Source organism: Pteropus alecto, unplaced genomic scaffold (genome assembly GCF_000325575.1).
Source record: "Pteropus alecto unplaced genomic scaffold, ASM32557v1 scaffold69, whole genome shotgun sequence".
Lineage (NCBI taxonomy): Eukaryota > Metazoa > Chordata > Mammalia > Chiroptera > Pteropodidae > Pteropus > Pteropus alecto.
Genome location: NW_006494610.1, coordinates 1,925,589 through 1,945,645, shown reverse-complemented (window position 1 = coordinate 1,945,645; position 20,057 = coordinate 1,925,589). Strand labels below are relative to the sequence as shown.

The window sequence follows — 20,057 nt, the reverse complement described above, 5'->3', positions numbered from 1 at the left end:
TCTGTAGGAAATTCTCTAAAGGGCTGACTGGATAGTGGTGTATTTTTTATTGCTCCCATGATCAGTGTTTGGCATCACAATTGATTGTCACTCTTCTCAAGAGGATACTCTAGGGACAGTATTTCTTAGTTCTTTCCAGCTGTACTTAATTTTGGCGTGTCAATATGACAGATGTCAGAGAAACTTCATGGCTTTCTTCTTAAGCTCTTAAGATTAAGGGGGTGCCTAACAGCAGGCCCGACTCTCATGATGAGCTGGCCGTCACATCTGTGAGCAGCACAAAGAAGAGCTAAATAGATGTTTAGAACTTAATTGTATACTAGTAAAATTATTGTAAACAGAAGTGATCCATTTCCTGAAGAGGATTTATGAATATACTCTACTGTATTTATACATATATAGTGGTTAATTAGCTTGTCAGAAATAGAAATGGTTAAAATATGTTATGTTTGAACTGACTTCTAAACTTCATGCTTTTCTTATTCTCCTTAATTCTTTAGTTCAAAAAAAAAAAATAATAATTTCTACCAAAATAAATCTACACATTGTTTTTACAAAATATTCTAATAGTCTAAGTTAACTAATATTGGTTACTGTCAGAATATATGTATTTCATTAAAGAGAGAAGACACTTGGCCATAAGTTTTAGTTTAACTTTTTTTTTAATTAAAAATATTTAAAAATTGAGCACACTATTTTTGGACTGCTTAAAAACTAAGTTGTTTTTTTTTTTTATTTCCCATGGGTGATACCACCATGGGTGATATCTCTTTTTCTTTCAGTGTATGCCTCTAGGTCTTGATCTGTTTGTTACAGGATGAGTAATTTAAAACAACAGCAGTTTGTGTATGTTTTCTTTGCTCTCATGTGACCGCAACTGCTAATTTTGGAGCACCATGTTGAAACTCCAGTAATCTAAGATGAAGATCACATTATACTTATGCTAAAACAAAGTGTATTTTATAGCAGATATTTTTCTTCATTTCAAAAGTAGCTTGAGTTTCTGGGCCAAGATAAATTCAAGTAACATATTGGAATTCTGGTTCCATGAAATGTTAATAGATATAATTTAAGATATGGATTTTATGAGGGAATTTTAGAGTTCTGGATAATCCATATTGTAAAATTTCTTTATATGTATGCTGATTTTGCTTAAGAATGTCTAAAAGGGTGGCACTGTATACTGGGTTTTCCCAAAATATTCAACTCCAAATCTCTTTCAGGTGGAGCTTCTTAATGTTTCTGTTACCAAACTCAGACCCAGCTGCTTGCTGTCCATAAGCCAATAACTCATGAGCCAGTAACTCGGGACACAAGAATTTGGTAGAACGAAAGCAGGTTTATTCAAGAGCTGGAACCCTGAGAAGATGGCAGACTGCTGTCGCAAAAGCAGTCTTGCCCCTTCGCTGCAGGCGGGGGTTATTACAGGGAGAGGGCTGGCTGAGTAGGGAATCAGGGAGAAACTTCAAAGCCCCAGGGAGAGGGCTCCATTCTGGAGGGGAGGGAGTGCCCAAGGCCATCTCTCCTGTCTTTTGGGCCTTAGCTTGTTTGTCAGGCCCCCTGGAGAGGAGGCAAGTACAACAAAGGAATTAAGGAGGAGTGGGTAGGCAGCTCAATTTTTTCTGTGCCAGTCAGCACAGTGAACATTCCATGGCAGCCTACTGGGAGATAAGCAACCTGGAGCTGGTCAGGGGGAGGTCTGGGAGGATTTCGCAGTCAGTCTTCTGACACTAAGGGTCTAACTAAGTGAGCATCCTGTGAAGCCTGCTCCTAGAGTTCTCAACCAAGGAAACTGTTTACAAGTTAGACATTAGTTAACAAGGCATTTTTATGTATATAAAATATGAGTGTGAGATTGTAAGGACAAAAAGGAAAAGAAATAAAAATGGTTACAATCATAAGACTATAATAAAACCACAACAATCACAGTTATAATCCCCACTGTCATTTTCTTATTTCCATTTCTATGGAAATTTTGTTGATCTACCTGTAGTGGACTCATGGGGCAATAATTTATCAAGAAATGTTCAAACTTGCAGTAAGACATGGTGCTAATTTCTCTAGTTGGAGGAAGAGTTCCAAGGTGCATTTGCTTTCTAGCTGTCAAGACCTGCCTGCATAATTTAGTTATACTTATGATTATTTTGAACAGTCCATAAGAGACTAATATTAACACTAATACAGTCAAGCTTAACTTTACAACTCTTCCTAGGACAGATTTTATTACCGATGGTCATCAGAGAAAAAGGCTATATTAAAGCAATGAAGCCTGTGTGTGGTTAGTGTGTGGTTACAATTCTGGTTACAATTCCATGACTATGAAATCTTTTGGGAAATATTGAATTAAACAGTCTTGAAGTTTCTGGGAAGTGGAGCTAAAGCCAATTTGAGGTTAACACCATTCTCCAGTCAGTACACATAGTAATCCCCACACAGATTGCTGAGTTTCTGTTTTATTAATTATCTCTACTTGTCTTACAAATATTAAGTTTTGGAACTTATTCAAGTCAAAACCCCCAAATACCCGACAGGAGAATATCATTAGTCATTAAAAAAGAAGTATCAGAATTGTACATCTCATTGTTGGAATTTAAAGGCTTTTTACTACTGCTTTCTGCAAATTTTTAAATTAAGTTTGGTTTTCTTTGGGTGACCCCATGGCTTTTGGAACACATGAAGACCCAAGAGTTCATTTCTTTCTGTAGGTCCAGAGCCCATGGATTCTTTACTTATCAAGATTCTTTAAGATTAAGATCTTCTGTTTCTTATGTAGATTATACACTATGATCCACAGGAAGACTTGCAGGCTGTTAAGACATTTAGTATACTGCGATAGTGATAAATAGATCTCTCACAAATAGCTTTACCTTTTGTAATTCAGATTTCTCTTAGAAGAATGATAGCACCTCTACCCATCTCACAGGGATGTCAGAAAATAAAAAGAAAAAATGCCTGTGTTTGAAAGGGTTTTGTAAATTTCAAGCAGCCTACCAAGACAAGGAACTTTGATAACAATAATGATCATGATTCCCAGTTGTACCTGATGGTTTCTGGAAAATAGAATAGCTTATAAATTAACCAAAGACAAAACATTCTCTAGCTCAAACACAGTTATGTCAAGGCAAATATTTACTTCAAAACAATTAATTTTGGGAAAACACCAGAAGAAATAAGTAAATATAGATATTGATATCTAGGAGCTTTCTAAAAATTCAGAAATTGGTTCTTTAGGAAACTGTGAAAATAAAAATAATTGAGTAGTTAATTTTTTTTTCTTTTTTTTTTTTTTTAAAACTATCTCTCTTACTACATTGGAAGAACACAAATCCCAAAAGAGTTTTTTTTTTTTTTTTTTTTTTTAAGTTACTGTGTTGTTCAAGGTAAAGTTATTTTACATGAAAATCTCTGAGGCAGTGAAAAAAATATACTGAAAGTACCTCAATAATCAAAATGTTTCTTTCTTGGAAAAGTTATATAGTACTTTTAAAAGTACAGGTTAGAATGTGTCTTTGCTCTCAATTTTGATTTTTATATAACTCCCAAATATTTCTACAGCAGCCGGGTCTCTAAGGAAGTAGTTAAGAGAAAGAAATGTAACCCCAGCTAACACTTAGTTCTTTTTGGTCCCATAGGAAGGCCATAGAGTTATGCTTTTGCATAATATATTTTGAGGTTCATCCAAATCACATAAAAATCTGTTTTAAATATGACTAATAAATATGACTAATATATATTTGTTTTGTTTTTTTTTTTAGGCGAGGCAACCCTTGGTTGATCTCACAGATTGCAAGGACCTTGTCAGTTTACAATGCCTTATTTTTTTATTTTTTATTTTTTATGCCTACAGCACTTGGTTTTCCTAGGTGATCTCCCATCCAAGTACTAACCAGGCCTGACCCTGCTTAGCTTCCGAGATCAGACAAGATCGGGCTTGCTCAGGGTAACATGGCCATAAACCAAATAAACATATTTAAAACAGGAAAAAATCAGTTTTTTTTTTATTTAAGAAGCTATACTAATTATTTAAAAACATCCATTTGACTCCCTTCTTTTCTTCTGATACTATATTAAAAATCTCCCCACCAATCTCATATTGTTTAATTATATTTACATGCTCTCATAAAGCTATCATTGTCCCCCTTCTTTTTATGATAACCCCACAACAGCTCACTCATCATTTAAAAACTGCTTGTATATGTTGTTTTTCTATTTTACCCTTATTCTGGCACATGAGTTGTTTAAAAGTAAGTAGTACTCAACACAAGTAGAAATTCTACATGTCAGAATTTTTTTTAAAATAGTTCTGTTTAATCCGTTAATCTTCAGTGGCATTGTAGATGGTGTTGATTAAATTACTAAATTAACCACTTGTAATGTCTTCATTAAATATAAATTTCATAATATTTGGTTGTTATCATTACTCTATGGGCATTTTTGTGGTGCTTTTTAAATGTAGTATACTTTTTAAACAGAATTTTTTCAAAGCACAAATATACCTGTTGTTTTAGTAGTCCTTTCAAGTATCCATGAGATAGCAACTCATCTCTACTCAACAGATGGGAAAACAAGCACAAGAAAATAATATGACTTCTTTGTATATTTGATTTACTTTGAATGACAGGACCAGAGCTCATCCAAGCTCCTGGAGCCCAAGAAATGTCAAAGACTTGCAAAGGAATATCATTACATATCTTTGCCTATAGGGAGTCCAGGGCTCAATGAATTGAGTTCGGTGAGTTGTAGATCTCTTAAACATGCTAGACCTGAGATTTAAACACTTGAGTTGAAGATCAAAAAGCAAACTACTTCCTTTGTCAGGTCAAAGAACAGATTTGGATGACCTTTCTCTGGCAATTATTTTAGCACTTCAAGCGGTAAGTAGGCAAGGAAATGTGAAGCTAAATCCTGAATTAGGGGACAAGGAAAGTGGTTATAGAGCATTTGGACATCTGATGATATTCGAGTTTTGCTAACTAGTTTAGACTGTGTTATTTATGGTGAGGATTCAATGTGACCAGAAATGATTTATGAAGGATATAGTTTAGAAATATGTATATGCTTTCATTATCTCTGTGTATTTTAAACCTAATATAATTGGTCTTGTGCTGGAGATCCAATTATTTCCTACTCTATTTCTAATTTTATTATAATTTAATTTTTTTTATTTTTCAATTAAAGTTAATCAATACTATGTCAGTTTCAGGTGTACAACATAGTGGTTAGACATTTATATAACTTACGAAGCGATCCCCTCAATAAATCTTGCATCTATCTGATACCGTATATAGTTATTATGTTATTATTGACTATGTTTCTTAAGCTGTAATTTCCATCTCTGCGACTATTTTGTAACTACTAATTTGTACTTCTTAATCCCTTCACCTTTTTCACCCAACCCCCAATACCCCTCCCATCTGGCAACTATCAGTTTGTTCTCTTTATCTGCGAGGTTGTTTCTATTTTGTTTGTTCATTTATTTTGTTTTTTAGATTCACATGTAAGTAAAATCATATGGTATTTGTCTTTCTCTGACTTATTTCACTTAGCATAATACCCTCTAGGTCCATCCACGTTTTTGCACATGGTAAGGCTCTAGTCTTTTTTATGGCCGAGTAACAATCCATTGTATATGTGTACCAATTCTTTTTTGTCCATTCGTCTTTTGATTGCAGCATTTAATCCATTTACATTTAAAGTCATTATAGATATGTATGCAGTTTTGTCATTTTATTAATTGTTTTCTGATTGTTTTTGTAGTTCTCTGTTCCTTGCTTATAATCTTGTCCTCTTGTATGTTGATAACTTTCTGTAGTGTTATGTTTGAATTCCCTTCTCTTTAGTTCTTGTATATCTCTTGTATTTGGTTTGTGGTTACCATGTGCTTCATATATACCAAGCTATAAATATAACTAATATTTTTGTTTTTAAAAAGAAAAATATAATTGCATATTCTGATGATAAACTAGGCAATAAAAAGCTAAAAATAAAAGAAAATTTTTTAAAAACCATTTTTATTTTATCTAAAAATATTTGTAATTGTCATTTTGATATAAAACCCTAAGGATTTTTTTCTACTGCATGTGATCACTCTTTCTTTAGAAAAACGAGATCATACTGTACATAATTTTTTATAACTTTTTGGCCCTTAAATAATTTTGTGGGCATTTTTGTAGACCTCATTAATATATAATAGTATTTGGAATTTTTATAGTATTCCATTGTAATGAACAATATTATAATTTTTAACCAATTACAATTTTGGGGCATTTAGGTTGTTTAATCTTTTTTCCTAGTATAAAAACTACTTTGATTAGCCTTATTAAACTAACATCTTTTCACATTAGACAATTATTTCTTCAGTTTCAAACCCTAGGTATTTAAATGTTAACTTAGTCAAAATTTAGCACATATAGTTTTGTACATGTTTCTAGATGTCCTTTAAGAAAATGTAGTTATTTTCTCTTCAACAAAAATGTATGAGAATGCCCTTTTGCCCATCCTCTTATCATTATGAAAGTGTTAACAAACATGTTTTTTCTTTTCTAATCTGATGGATAAAAAGTGATGTCTCATTGTTTCAGTGTGCATTTATTTTAATAATGAGGTCAAACATTTTTTCACATATTTATTGGACATTACTTTTTCCTTGTAATATGCTAATTTCTCTTTTCCTCCCTTTTACATAAAATTTGTTCATATCTTTTGAATGGACATTAACATTTTGTAATTAGAGACAATTTCTCATTTATCTGTGGTTTCCACTCCAAATAACTAAATCGTTGTCCTTGCATTTGATGCATCATTAAAAAGTAAATAGCTTTTTTACTTTAAAAATAATGGAAGAGCCTGTGGGAGTGGGATCTGAGCCTTCCAAAGAGAGTCTGACCCACTGAAATGAGATATTCATAATTGTGTATTATCTGTGGCTCTTAAGGGTTTGGTCCTAGATGAGAGCAGTCCTGCCTACATTTGCTTGAGGGTTTCTGAGTGTGGCATGAGCCCTCCTCGCAGCAGAATTCATTGTGGTGCTTGCTCTACAGATGATTACTGGTCCCTCTGCAGCCCTGTTACTTCCAGGGCAGTCTGAGAACCTACATTTAATCCCTAGGTGTTTCTTATACATGCTAAAGTTTGAGAACCCTAGATTTCATTAATACGTGAATATTAATCCCTGCATATATTTAAGACATAGTATCAAAAAAGACTATTTGAAGAGCATTTTTTTTTACCTTTTATACTTCCTCCTTTATACTAGAAACATTATAGAAAAAAGATCCTTCTACATATTTAATACTTTAAGAAGTTCAAGTAACTCAGTAAATTGGTATCTTTTTGTTAGATGAGAACTACATAGCATTATATTTCCTTTGATCAATATACTTCCATTATGTCCAGAGTTCAAATTTATGCTTAATTTTAGGAAATTCCATTGGTTTATATTTCTGATATAATTAGCTATCTCAGTCATGTAGATAAGTATATGACATTATGGCCTTTATACTGATTTTAGTGTTGTTATTGCATATTTGTCACTTATTAAAAACTACCACAAAACATTTGGGAAACAGGAAAGAAATGGTATTAAATGTGTCATACTCAAGTAACCTAATGTATCAGAATCTTCTCAGAAACAGATCAGAAACAGATTTCTTTCTAGTTGGATTTGAGGCCTCAAAAACAGAGAATAATAATATGTGCTAGATTCTTATTTAAGTAATAGTTAACACTTTTTGTTTATTATATACCAAGAATGGCGCTAAGAGGTTTATATTTATTAAGCTCTCATTATTTGATAAGGTACAATACTAATACTTATTAGTATCTCCATTGGCAGATAAGGACATCAGGCAGATTGGTGGCAGAGCCAGAGTTTGAAGCTCTGTCATTTATCTGGTTCCAGAGTATGTGTTCTTAACTACCAAACCATATAGCTACTTCATATCCTGAGGGATTATAAAATAAGTTCCAGTAGCATAGATAAAATCCACAAAGATAAAATATGTATTTGGCTTGGCACAGAGCAGGTGGAATGAGGCAGTGAGAAGACAGTTGGGTCTCTTTCTGTGTTCCCTTGACCTAGTTTAACTACAACTCCGTGACACTAATGTCACAATGAAAAAAAATGTATTTCAAGGCCTAGTAAAAAAAAGATGTTAAAAATTGTGATTCCAATGATGTCACTGGAAGAGATAGTCACCTATATTATTAATCCATGGAGCAGGCCTAAAACTTCAAAATATCTAAGATAAAATTAGGTGATGCCTGTAAAAAATATGTAGCCCACTGCTTGCACAAAGTAGCATTTATAAATGTTTGTCTTTTCCCTTAGGAAATAGGCTGTTTTATTATTAAAGAAACAAAAATGAAAAAAATTTTGTTATGCCAAATTTTCTGTATTTTAAGAATTGAGGAACTAAGTTTTATGAAATCTTTTTATGAGCCCAAGTTTAAAACTTAGATATAGCCTATAGTTTTAAAGAACTTTAAATCAACTACTTTTAATTGGACTCATTTCTATTTTTTATATAGAAACACAGAAGCACATTTCATAAATTTCCCCTTCTTTGGACTGTTATAAACTTAGTACATAAGTCAGAAGTGGTTTGGTTTTGGAATCATATCTACCCTTCTTGTAAAATAAAGGCAAGTTCATGTATTTGTGATGATCTTATTAATTATATAATCAATCTGTGCCACACTTCTATTTTCAGTAAAACTGATTTTATGTGGCACTTTTTAAAAAGAGGATTGGATGAAAAAGAAAAGCCCAATATCCTAGTCTGCTTTGTTCCAATTTAAACGATAATTAAAATATCTTCAAACAGTGGGAGATCTCTCAGTAAACATAAGTTTATATTTAGAACAATTTATTTGAAAACCAGAAAGGCTGCCCAAATGATGCAGATGTTAAATTATTTCAGTTTTAGACAATTGGTATTAGTGAGAAGTAGTAAAATATTTCCAGCAAGCATAGGCCATCATCACTACTAAGAACTAGACAAGATGAAAAGACTCAGTTATGTTGATTAAAGGGTAGACTTCATATCTGCCTAGTCATGTTAGAAGGCAGTAATCATAGAGGAGTGAGGAAGGAAGTGCTCAGCACAACACCAAAAGCTGCAAGGAGTAGTCATCTGAGGAAGGGAAAAAGATGTAAAATTTTAAAGAAAATGCCAGAGGAAATTGCTTGGTAGTAAGAGCTCCACTTATGCATGACTCTTAAGAAAGTTATCTTCTTAGGAAGTTGTGAGTTCTTCAAATGTCTTAAAAATGGACATGACTATGCATTCTATAGATCAAACTTAGTATTCTTTGACTTTAGAGAAATTGTTTTTACCTGCCACAGCTCTTCATTCTGAGGGGGACTCAGGATTTGTTTGAGTTTGGGTTAATAAAGGGAAACCAGAGAGATACTCAATTTGCTTTCTATTAAAACCTGATAACACAAAGGTTAAGCTATGACCTTCATCAAAATCTAATTGGGTAATTTTGTATGTGCAAATGAAATAGCATATATAAAATGCATAATATAGCACTATACAGGCAAGGCAATGTTATGCATGAGATTATCATGTGTAATCTCTATGTATTCATTGAGAACTTATTGAAATGAACTCAATACTGTGTTCTGCATGACAAAGATAAAGAAGTTCTAGTTTTCAAAATACTAGAAGGCTACTAGGGGAAAGAAAGTAACATACATGAAAAATTTTAAAATCAATGCAATGCAATGTATAAGTACTACATTATGTAACAGAATTATGAGTTCAAAATAATGCAATGAGAACTGGAAAGATTTCTGGAAGGGGTAACTTGAAAAATGGAGCTTGAAAAATGCATAAGATATGGAAATCAGATATTGAAAGGGAGGGAATTTCAAGGAAGAGAACTAGCAGCCCACAGGTTCAAGGAAAAGAATGGCAACACAATTGGACTCGAGAACCAGTGTAGCATAGTGACTACAACACAGGATCTGGAGGCAGATTTACCTGGATCTGAGTCCCAGCCCCACAGCTTATTGGTCTAACTTTAATTATATGATCAATCTATGTCACACTTCTATTGTCAGTAAAATGGAGATAACTATCATATCCATTGTAAGGGGATATTTTGAGAATTAATGAGTTAACATAGGTAAAGCATTTACACTAAGACTCAGTACCTAAAAAAATTCAATAAATATTAGCTATTATTACTGTTTTTATTGTTGTGCAGTGGTAGATGTGGTTTTCATGGCTAGAACCAAGCCGAATTATATAACAGCGACTACCATTTGTTACAGACTAATAGTCACCGCTCAATATTTTGTCTACATTTTCTCTTTTATGTCTAACAGTGACCCCATAGAGATCCCAGAGAGAGAAGTATTATTTCTCTCATTTCACAGATGAGGGAGCTGAGACTTACAGAAGCAATTTTCTCAAGAATCCACAGCTAGTAAAGAACAATCAAAGAAGTTATACAGTCAGGTCTTTTGGCCTTCAGCCTAGTGTTTTTAACTGCTGCATTAAATGCTCAATTAAATCTTAGAGGGTTTTGAGATTTAGACTAGGGGATTGTATCTCAGACATAAGTTTACTGGATGGGTTTAGTAGAAGAGAGTACAGATTCAGTAAAACTAGCCAGTTGGCAGTTATAATGCGCCAGGTAAGATGAGGTAGAGAACTTTTAGGAAGGTAGCAATGAGACCTGAGGAAGCAGAACCAGTGCTCTAGATTCATTCAGCAAACAAATAAGTAAATAAACAAACAAACAAATAAATAAATGGACAAGATTTTATTCTGGATCTTGAAAGTGAGAGATAGTAAACATAAGTCTTGCTTATGGAGACCAAACGACTAGGAGAATATTAGGTTCTGGAGGAGCTGACATGGAGTGAGGGTCCGAAAGGAATCATGGTTCCTTTCTCATAAGGCTGGCCTAAGAAAGTCTGCCATTTGCCTCAGTATTTTTTACAGTGCCAGCTGGGCCCATTTTTTGTCACCTTCATGAGGCTGGAAATTAGCTTTCTTGTTACCCTATATTGCATTTTACTTGCTCCTTGGGAGCTCTGCTCACATCTTCTGAGCTCCTTACTGTACAGAAGTCACTTAAGGAAGGACAAAGTTGTCCTGGAAGACGATAGTTGCTCCTGATGTAGTTAACAGTTTTCTGTTTTGTAGTTTCAAACCCTTTAAATGCAAGTAGTAGAAATAAATACCATGGCTAATGTGCTTCAGCAATATAAAAGTGTTCCGCAAGGAAAATGCTGCTAACAGTAAACAGTTTATAGAAAGCACAGATAAATCATAATGGAGTGGTAATTTGAGTTTATATTGTAGCTCTCCTTGGGGAACTCCAAATGCTCTAAAGACGCTATCTCATTACTGTCTTTAGTACCTCTGAGAAATATGCAAAATGCATCATTTTTTTCCACTTTTGCATAAGGACCTAAGTTACAGAGAATTTATGTGACTTGTCAGTACATAGAAGCGTTGAAGTAGATTGTTCATTTTCATGGGAAAGATTGTTTCAGTGAATGGGCTGATTGTCTAATGAAATTAGTTACTCAATTTAAGGAAAACAACAACTAATATCTCCAACAAAATCAAATAAGCAAACAAAAATACCCCTTTATCTCACTTCAAAACATATTGTGGCAGCACTTTGCAGATATCTCTGAACTTAATAAGTGCAGCTAGGAACATGATATAGCCTCCTGACTTTTTCCATTAGAGTAACTCACCATATAGCTTTTTGAAAGTTATTGGCGGAAAAGATGACACTTTAAAGAGAAAATACAGGAAACCTGAGACTTCTAGACAATTGTGTAAATTACTAGAAATGGCCACCACTTATCTCAGGCCAACCCTACCCAATGACAAATCGACATCCTCAACAGAGTATGATCTTTGCACCTAGAAATAATAAATGAAGAGTAATAGATCACTTCCTTAGGGTTTCTAGGAAAATTACAGTAGAGCCCACTAGCTCTTTTAGGCGTGCTGTACAATAGAGCACCTATCACTTACTGCACAGCCAAAAAATCTGCCCTAACTACTTCTCTATGTACCTTTCCCACAACCCTTCTCATCTCCATGTCTGTCTTGCCACAGATGTATAGCTTCAGGAATCACTCAATTTGTAGCATAGATCTGGAAGATTTGAATGCTTGTCTTCTTTGGCGATCTTTTGGAGAAATTTCTGTGTAGGGCAATTTCACTCAGTATGCTTGATCTTTACTCCCAGAGGCGATATCCAATATTTTTATTGGTCTTAATTGCATGTATTGCTAAACATCTTATTCTTCTGTTAACCCTTCTGTTCAAAGGGAAAATACTTGTAAACTACTGTGTATGGCCTTCTTTATAGATGCAGAGCTCTGGGCAATAATTAAGATGTATAATTTTTAAACAGTTTTATCACATTGACCTTATTTCTTTACATATATATTTCAGTGGTGGGGAAAAAGGTATTTGGATTGTAAACCCTACATTAATGGTCTGTTAAATCATTTAATGTGAACCTTTGTTCTCAGCTATAAAGTGATTAAAAAACACTGATTGTATTTGGTAATTAATGAACTGTTCTAAAATAAATGAGAATCAAATTTTAAAAATTCATTACAATTCTTTTTCATGCTTAACCGCCAAAGAAATCCATAAATGTTAATCCCCAATGTAATCTTTCTAATTTAAAAAACCTGAGAAAATTGGGCATTCTCTGGTGCATATTTATGTAAGGTGTGGAGCCATATATAACCAAGGAAACAACTAAAGTATTTGCTGATCTTGGATATTGTTCAGATTGCTGAAAGTTGTCTGTGCAACTGTCTTTTCTCTAGTTGAGCATCCAGTTAGTCTGTTCCTTTTCTCCTCTTCAGCATCTCTTGATCATCACATTTCCTTTTGTCCGTATCAGGGTTTAATTTATTTACCACATTTTAATTTTAAAATCTTATAATGCAATAACATTTGCTTTAGCTCATGTAGATTATTTCCTATCAGGATTCATATCACAAAGGTTTTCGTTAGGTTGTAAATTCTTTAACTACACAAACCATTAGATATATAGGTAGTCTAACATTTTTCTTGTTCTTTACATGAAACGTGTACCCTACCCAATGAGAAAAGCTTCTTAGCTTATTGTCATTTACTCTCATTATCAAATTTGATTTTAATATATTTGTAATATATTTTAGATATGAAAAATGTATGGCATATTTCTTATATACTTTTGACATCATTCCAAATATTCTTGTCTGACAAGAAGCACGAATGGGCTTCTCTTCAGCTTAGATGTTTTTACCACAGAGAGAAGACAAAATCAGTGATTTTAATGTGTTCTGAATGCATTTGACACTGGTATAAATTACCAGAATACGAAGCTCTCATTTGTCTTAACATCCTTTATTGATAGATCATATCAATAAAGAGAAAATGTACAACTATTGAGTGTATTAAGTTTTAGAATTATTTTTAAACCTTGAAAAGCATACTGACATCATGTCTTGAATTAATAACAATATAAACAACATATTTTATGTAGAACATGATTTTTTAACATAACCACAAAGATTTCAAATACTCTTAATTTTTTTTCCACTGAAGAGGAAATAAGCCCAGACATTTTCATATCTCTTTTAGGTGAAGGTTCCTTGTACAATTTGTGTGTCCTAGTTAATATCCCATTAAAGAATGCATACCACTTTTTTTTTATCAAGTAGAAATGTCATTTTTTTCTTTTTCCTTTTTTTTTTTGGTCCCTTTTTTTTATTGTGGTAAAATAAAAATTTACAACAAAAAATTTACCATTTTAACATTTTTTTAAGCTTGTATGTAATTTTTTGATCTTTCCTGTGCCTGTTATACATTCCTAACTTATTCTTTTTGATTTTATTGTGAACGCTTAAATTAATTCTGGTATAAAAATCTTACTATGTAGATATATTCTCTCCAATGACATTAGACAGATATATTCTATTTTACTCATCCTTTTTGCTGAAGAGTATCTAGTCATAATTACTACTGGTGAATGAAAAAATGTAGATATCTCTCTAAACTCTTGGTAGGGTTTGTGACACTTCCACAATTATCCTATAGCAGGGGAAATATATTTGAATTAGCTTAGAGAAACACACACACACACACACACACACACACACACACACACACACAATGCTTTGATTCAGAAATCTCACATGAACTTAACTCCTTTATATTTTCTTTTATTTTCCATGAATCATAATAAATTCATGCCATTCTTATTTTGAGAAAAAGACAAATGTTATCCAAATGATGGGAAGCTTTAGATCTAAACTAATATGCTGTTTGCTTTTAAAGTGATGAATAGATCAAAATCAATATCTAGTAGAAGATGAACTATTTCTATTCTCTATTAAAGAAATCTCAACCTTCACTTTAATTCTTCAAGTGACTCTGAAGTCTAAAATGACATAACAGTTTAAAAAAATCAAATCAAATTTTACACGAATATATACTTAATATTTCAGAAAATATCACTGTTGACCAATGTTATAGATAACCACAAAAAGGAAAGAAAGCAATTTTTCATATGAAATAAATAAACATATTTCAGGATTAAAGAGTGAAACCATAGTTATTTCTTAAGATAATCTTTTGAACAATAAGAGGTTTGACCACAAATAAAAATGTGATCATTGTGACCAAATAGTGTGATAATTTGAACATCAAGTTTATGGTTGCTTAATGACTTGACTAATACATTAACATATGTTAAATATTAATTTTGCATATCCAGTATGTTTGGTACTGTATTAGGTAGGAGCAGACACAACCAATTCTTTGGTTTTCTAATGTAGTATTATTCAGTCTTTTAAACCATCAGATTTGATTTAAGGAGTAGTTCATAATTTACAAACTAATTGTAATCTTAAAATCATAGATTATAATTTAATATATTATTCATTCATTCCACAAACATATATTTATGGGCCAGACCCTGTGTTCTTTGTCAGTGAAGAAAGATAAAGAATACAATGTGTTTCCTTCCCTAAGTTGCTCAGAGACATTCATTATAATTGATTCCAGATCAGTGCACTAATCCAGAGGATAAAATCCTCTTTATTCATTTTCAGATAGTCTATAAAGCTTAGGTCAGAGAATTAAAAAAAAATTAAATATGTTCCTTTACTTGTACATTTAAAGTCACAAAAAACAAATTTTTTTTTCCATTTACTTCCTGAATTCTGTGCTACATTAGCCACTTTCAAAAAGGTTTTGGCATGATACCAAAAAGAACTGGGACCTTCAGCACGCTCTGAATCAGTCTCCAAATAAAGAGATCATTGAGCTTCCAGATGATGTTTAAACTCATTATCTTCCAACAGGGAAGCATTAAACCATCATTCTCTAGAAACATTACCATGGAACATCTGTAAACGTCAGTACGTGTTTAGATATATTTATGGGATCCACTTTTTCACTTATTTTTTTTTTTTGTAAATACAAACATACTTAACGGATGAAGGAAATCAATGAACATTTATTGGTAATGAGACACAAGAAAGATCTTATAGCTTAAACTCATTTTGTAGGTGTCATAATGTACCCATGAAACTACAGAATTGCTTATAAATAAACATATTAGGATGTGACATTAATCTAAATGTGGAGATAATAAACATGGCATTAGAAATTGCTAATCAAGAATTTGTAAGAGTGGTTGTATATTAAAATTATGAGTCATGTAAATTGCAATAATAAAATCCAACAATGGGTGTAATTGATAAGCTGGAGGTAGTTTCACCATAGATGTCCTGCAGACTTATGGAAATAAAATTAAGCCATTTAGACATTAACAGTCAATTTTTCTTCGTAACATTTTCTATATAACAGGGAATCCTTAATATAGTACACCTTAAAATATTTCAAAAGTAATTCCTGTACATTTTTGAAACTAAGAAAATCAGGATAGTGTAATTGGGACAGACATGTATTCTGTGGCTTAGTTGAACCAGAATAAAATGAACTCTGTAAATTAAATTAAAATTGTTAATAATAAATAGTATAATTAAAGTGCTTATAGATGGGTATGTAAAAAATAAAATGATACATGACAACAAAGTGGTTTTACAAGCAGTCATGAAAAAAATCAGTCCTATTATAGGCATGCCATATGCATGTTTCCAATCACTAATTAAGTATATGAATCTCTAACCTAGATAGTAAAGAGCAAAGACCAAGTTCCTCTTGGTTTTGTCAATGAAATGATGATAATTATCTCATTCTTATCTTGTACCTGTGTTTGTTTTCCTACTAGCAAGTACTAGAAGATAATACAAAAAGTGAACTAATATTAAGAGGAATCGTGTCCAAATTGTTGTCATGTTGATTTTAATAGACTTATTTAAAAGAAATTTTGAATCAGTAACTAGCAATTACTACATGATTTTATCTACATGTAACAAGAGAAAATATAGAGCATAGAGGGTATATTCAGTAGTCAGGCTGACATAGATTCATTTTCCAACTCTGCTCCCTTTGATTCTCGTAATCTCGAAGAAGTCACTTAACCTGTGTAAATTTTAATTATCCCTCTTAACAATTGGGATGTAATATCTATATCTTAGGATTGTTATAAATGGTTATTTCTTATAAAATGCTTAGCAGAGTCCTCATACATAATACTTTTCTAACAAATGTTAGCTATTATTACAGATTGTTATTCAATCATATTAGTTGTTAGTAAAAGTGTTCTTAGCGTGTATGGTATAACTTAGCATGTGTGGTTTGCAAATACTTCTGTCATACAAATAAAAAATAAGAGTATATGAGCAAGAAAGAGAAGAGGAATAGGCAATGGTTTTCATTCTGGAAAATTCCATATTTTACTTGTATTTTACTTTTAATTTTCTCTGCTATAAATGCACAAAAAATGTGGATTATATTACTGAACCAAAATAATACTATTTTATAATATTAGTAGTCTACTGAATAAAATAAAAACTCATTTGAAAATTAAACCAATATTTTCTCTAAAGAAATTAAAAGCACCTTATTTACCCAAGAAAATTCTACTGTTGAAATGCAAACTCTTAAAGAAGTTTGTGAATAGAATTTCTAATAATCATATATCATGGGCCATCATATTATAAAATACCTAGCAGAATCTAATAAATTATGTTGTATTGACTACATCTGTTGAATAGTCTTTTATGAGAATTCTCTTCAGTCTTTTCTATTCTCTGATAATTATCCTTGTTTTAAAAAACCCCAATTCATATTCCATTTCTCTCTGTTACTGCCTTAAAGAAAGAACAAGATAGCCATAAACAATCAAGTCGACAGATGCCTATGAGAATTATGTTCCTCTTTCTGAGTCACTCCTAGGGCTTCTTTGGAAACTGAGTTTCTGCCCTGGAGACTTTGGCTGATTTTCTGCCTCTGGCTTCTTATCCTGTCACTCAAGGGAAGAAGGCATCAGAAGGTTACCACTGAGCTGAAATTGAAGTCAGATCCACTGACCCTACTGCATGAACCTTTCATTTTGTTTTCTGGGATAGATCACATCTTATTTATCCATTGTAAATTTTTAGAGTCTGTTCACTGAATTCCCATTCAGTATTTCAAATCAATTTCCCAAGGATTTCCTAGGAAATCAAGCCCAAAAGAACAGAATTTGAGCTGCCAGTCATGAACTTACATATCTTATCTTTGCAAGTGGAATCTATCCTAAATAAAGGTAAAAATAACTTAAGCAAGAATTTCAATTTTAAAAATATTATATTAAGTCACAAATCTGTTATTCCATTAAAATTAATTATATTTACCCTATGTTAGCTAGGTTTTGTAATAAATTAAAAGTAATGATGGAATTATTATTTTACTTCTTTGTAAATAATTAATATATAGTGAATAAATATACACAGGCAGTAGTTTTTGTCTTCTCAATTATTGCAAAAACGACAAGGCACTTTTCAAATCTTATTGCCAAAAGAGTCATTATCTAAAACTTGAGATGAGTTTTATTACCTAACATATAGTGAAAAAAATTCTCAATTCTATTTTCATTGTTAAGTACTTAATCTCAGAAATTTTACTCTTCCAAAAATTCATGCAGTCCCGGCACAAGGAAGCAAATAGCAGATCTCCATTTTGGAGCACCAAATTGGCAGGCGCAAGGGACTTGTACGGAGGTTTTCACAATTATATGAAGTCAGTACTGATATTCATCTAGTTAAGTACCACTACCACACATCCATTGTTGACAGTTGGTATCCTTTAAGATTAAACTTGTTTCTATTCTGAATGTTATGTATCTCCATCATAATAATTGTAAAATATTTCGAATACTGTAGATTGCCATTCCTGTGAAAAACCTGATTCTATAGTCGTGTGATGGGGCCCAGGAAGCTACAAATGTATTTGCACACGCATTCATTCTCACTGAGTCAACACACTTGGAAAGAGAAACATGTCCTGTTTGAAGAAATATAGGGCTGAGAACCAACTGGCCTGGCCCTCGGTTGTTTGTTTGTTTGTTTGCGTTAGGTATGTCACTTAACCTTTTTTTTTTGCCCCTAGGTATGTCACTTAACCCTCTCTGCAACTCACTTTATCTGCAAAGTGTAAGGGTTTTAAGAGTGTTTAAAAAATTTAAGAATTATAGAGGTCATAGATCTCTCTAATATCTCTTTCATTTCTAAAGTTACATTTGTATTTGGGGTCATTGCTAAGAAAGAGTCAGTAGATGGAATTGGGAAATTAAGTGCTTCCCACAACAGACAAAATGGGAAAGTTTGAAAAGATTTAAACTACAGAGAGATGTTCTGGAGGAAGAAAGAAGAAGAGCCTGAATCAGGCCTTCTGAGGGCCCATTGTGGGCTCTTTGGGTGGTATAGGAATATTGCAAAGCCTTTAAATATTATTCCATGAGTCTCTACTTATGAAATTACTGCACAACTTAAGCACTTGAAAAATTAGGCTCTGCGCTTAAGGTGTGTTAGTCTCAATAAGGAAGGACTGGTAATTTAAAATTCAATTGAAATTAGTATGTCAGAACTAATATAACTGCTACACTAGTGTATACTGGAAGAGACATTTTAGAGAGAAAAAAAGTTTAAATGAAAGAAATCTGGAGATCAAAATATTAGATTATAACACAAATCATGTTTATTTTGATACAATTTTCAAAGTTAATTTTAAAGCAGAAGACCAACTAAATCTATCTCTTTGCAGCCACCACAAAATCTGAAATGTGCAGTACTATATTTGATGTTCTGGTAACAATTTAGAGAAAATAAAATGTGGTATTTCTGGACCCTTGTAACCTAATTATTAGGAAAGAAGGAATGGAAATTTTATTATGTTTATTCTATCAGAAATGTCTTCATCTAATTTATCATTTTATTAATTTATTTAATAATCTAATCTATCGGTACCATCATCCATTTCCATATAATTATAAGACACATACTATGATCTAGAAATACAGTGGTAAATATTATAAGCACCTGCGGCCTCTCTTCTCCAAGAACGATTTAATTACCAATGTGGAGCTAAACCCACAGAAAATTACTTGTTTCATTGAGAAGAGAGACCACAGGTGTTTTTCATGATTACTACTGTTAAGTTTCATCATTCATAATGTACTTCTGGCTATAAGGCGGTAAATAAATTTACTGTGAAGTGTGAAACTGTTAAGTATTCAGGAAAACAGACCAAAATGTGGTAGAGAATGAGCATCTAAGTTAACCTCTTCAGACCTTGTGCAAAAAGCAATTTTTCTCAAAGTAAGTGGCACAATCCCAAGAGCCCTGTCTAAAGGGCCTTTGATTAGAGCTATAAATCCAGGGCACTGGTTTGCAGGGGAGAGGAAGGTGCAGGGGAATCTACACTCATGGGCCATCTCTGCTGTGGAAGATCTACCCTCAGGGAGGACACTGTGTAAGGATCGAACCACAGGACACAGATGTGGTTTTGCTTGTTTGTTTATTCACTTGCTTTAGTCACTTATGGGTTTCAAATATTATTGAATAATGTTTTTGCATCAATTTTGATAATCCTGTGTTGTGTTCTCTCTTTTTTTTAACTGTT

At 32.6% G+C, this 20,057-nt stretch overlaps 1 protein-coding gene and 1 pseudogene across 1 annotated transcript in view; one reads left to right on the top strand and one right to left on the bottom strand.

Moving 5' to 3' along the window:
- ZNF804B (zinc finger protein 804B) overlaps positions 1-20,057 on the top strand; it is a 442,076-nt gene that overhangs the window by 291,752 nt on the left and 130,267 nt on the right. The gene's annotated exons all lie outside the window — the stretch shown is intronic.
- On the bottom strand, positions 3,839-3,957 carry LOC112474065 (annotated as a pseudogene).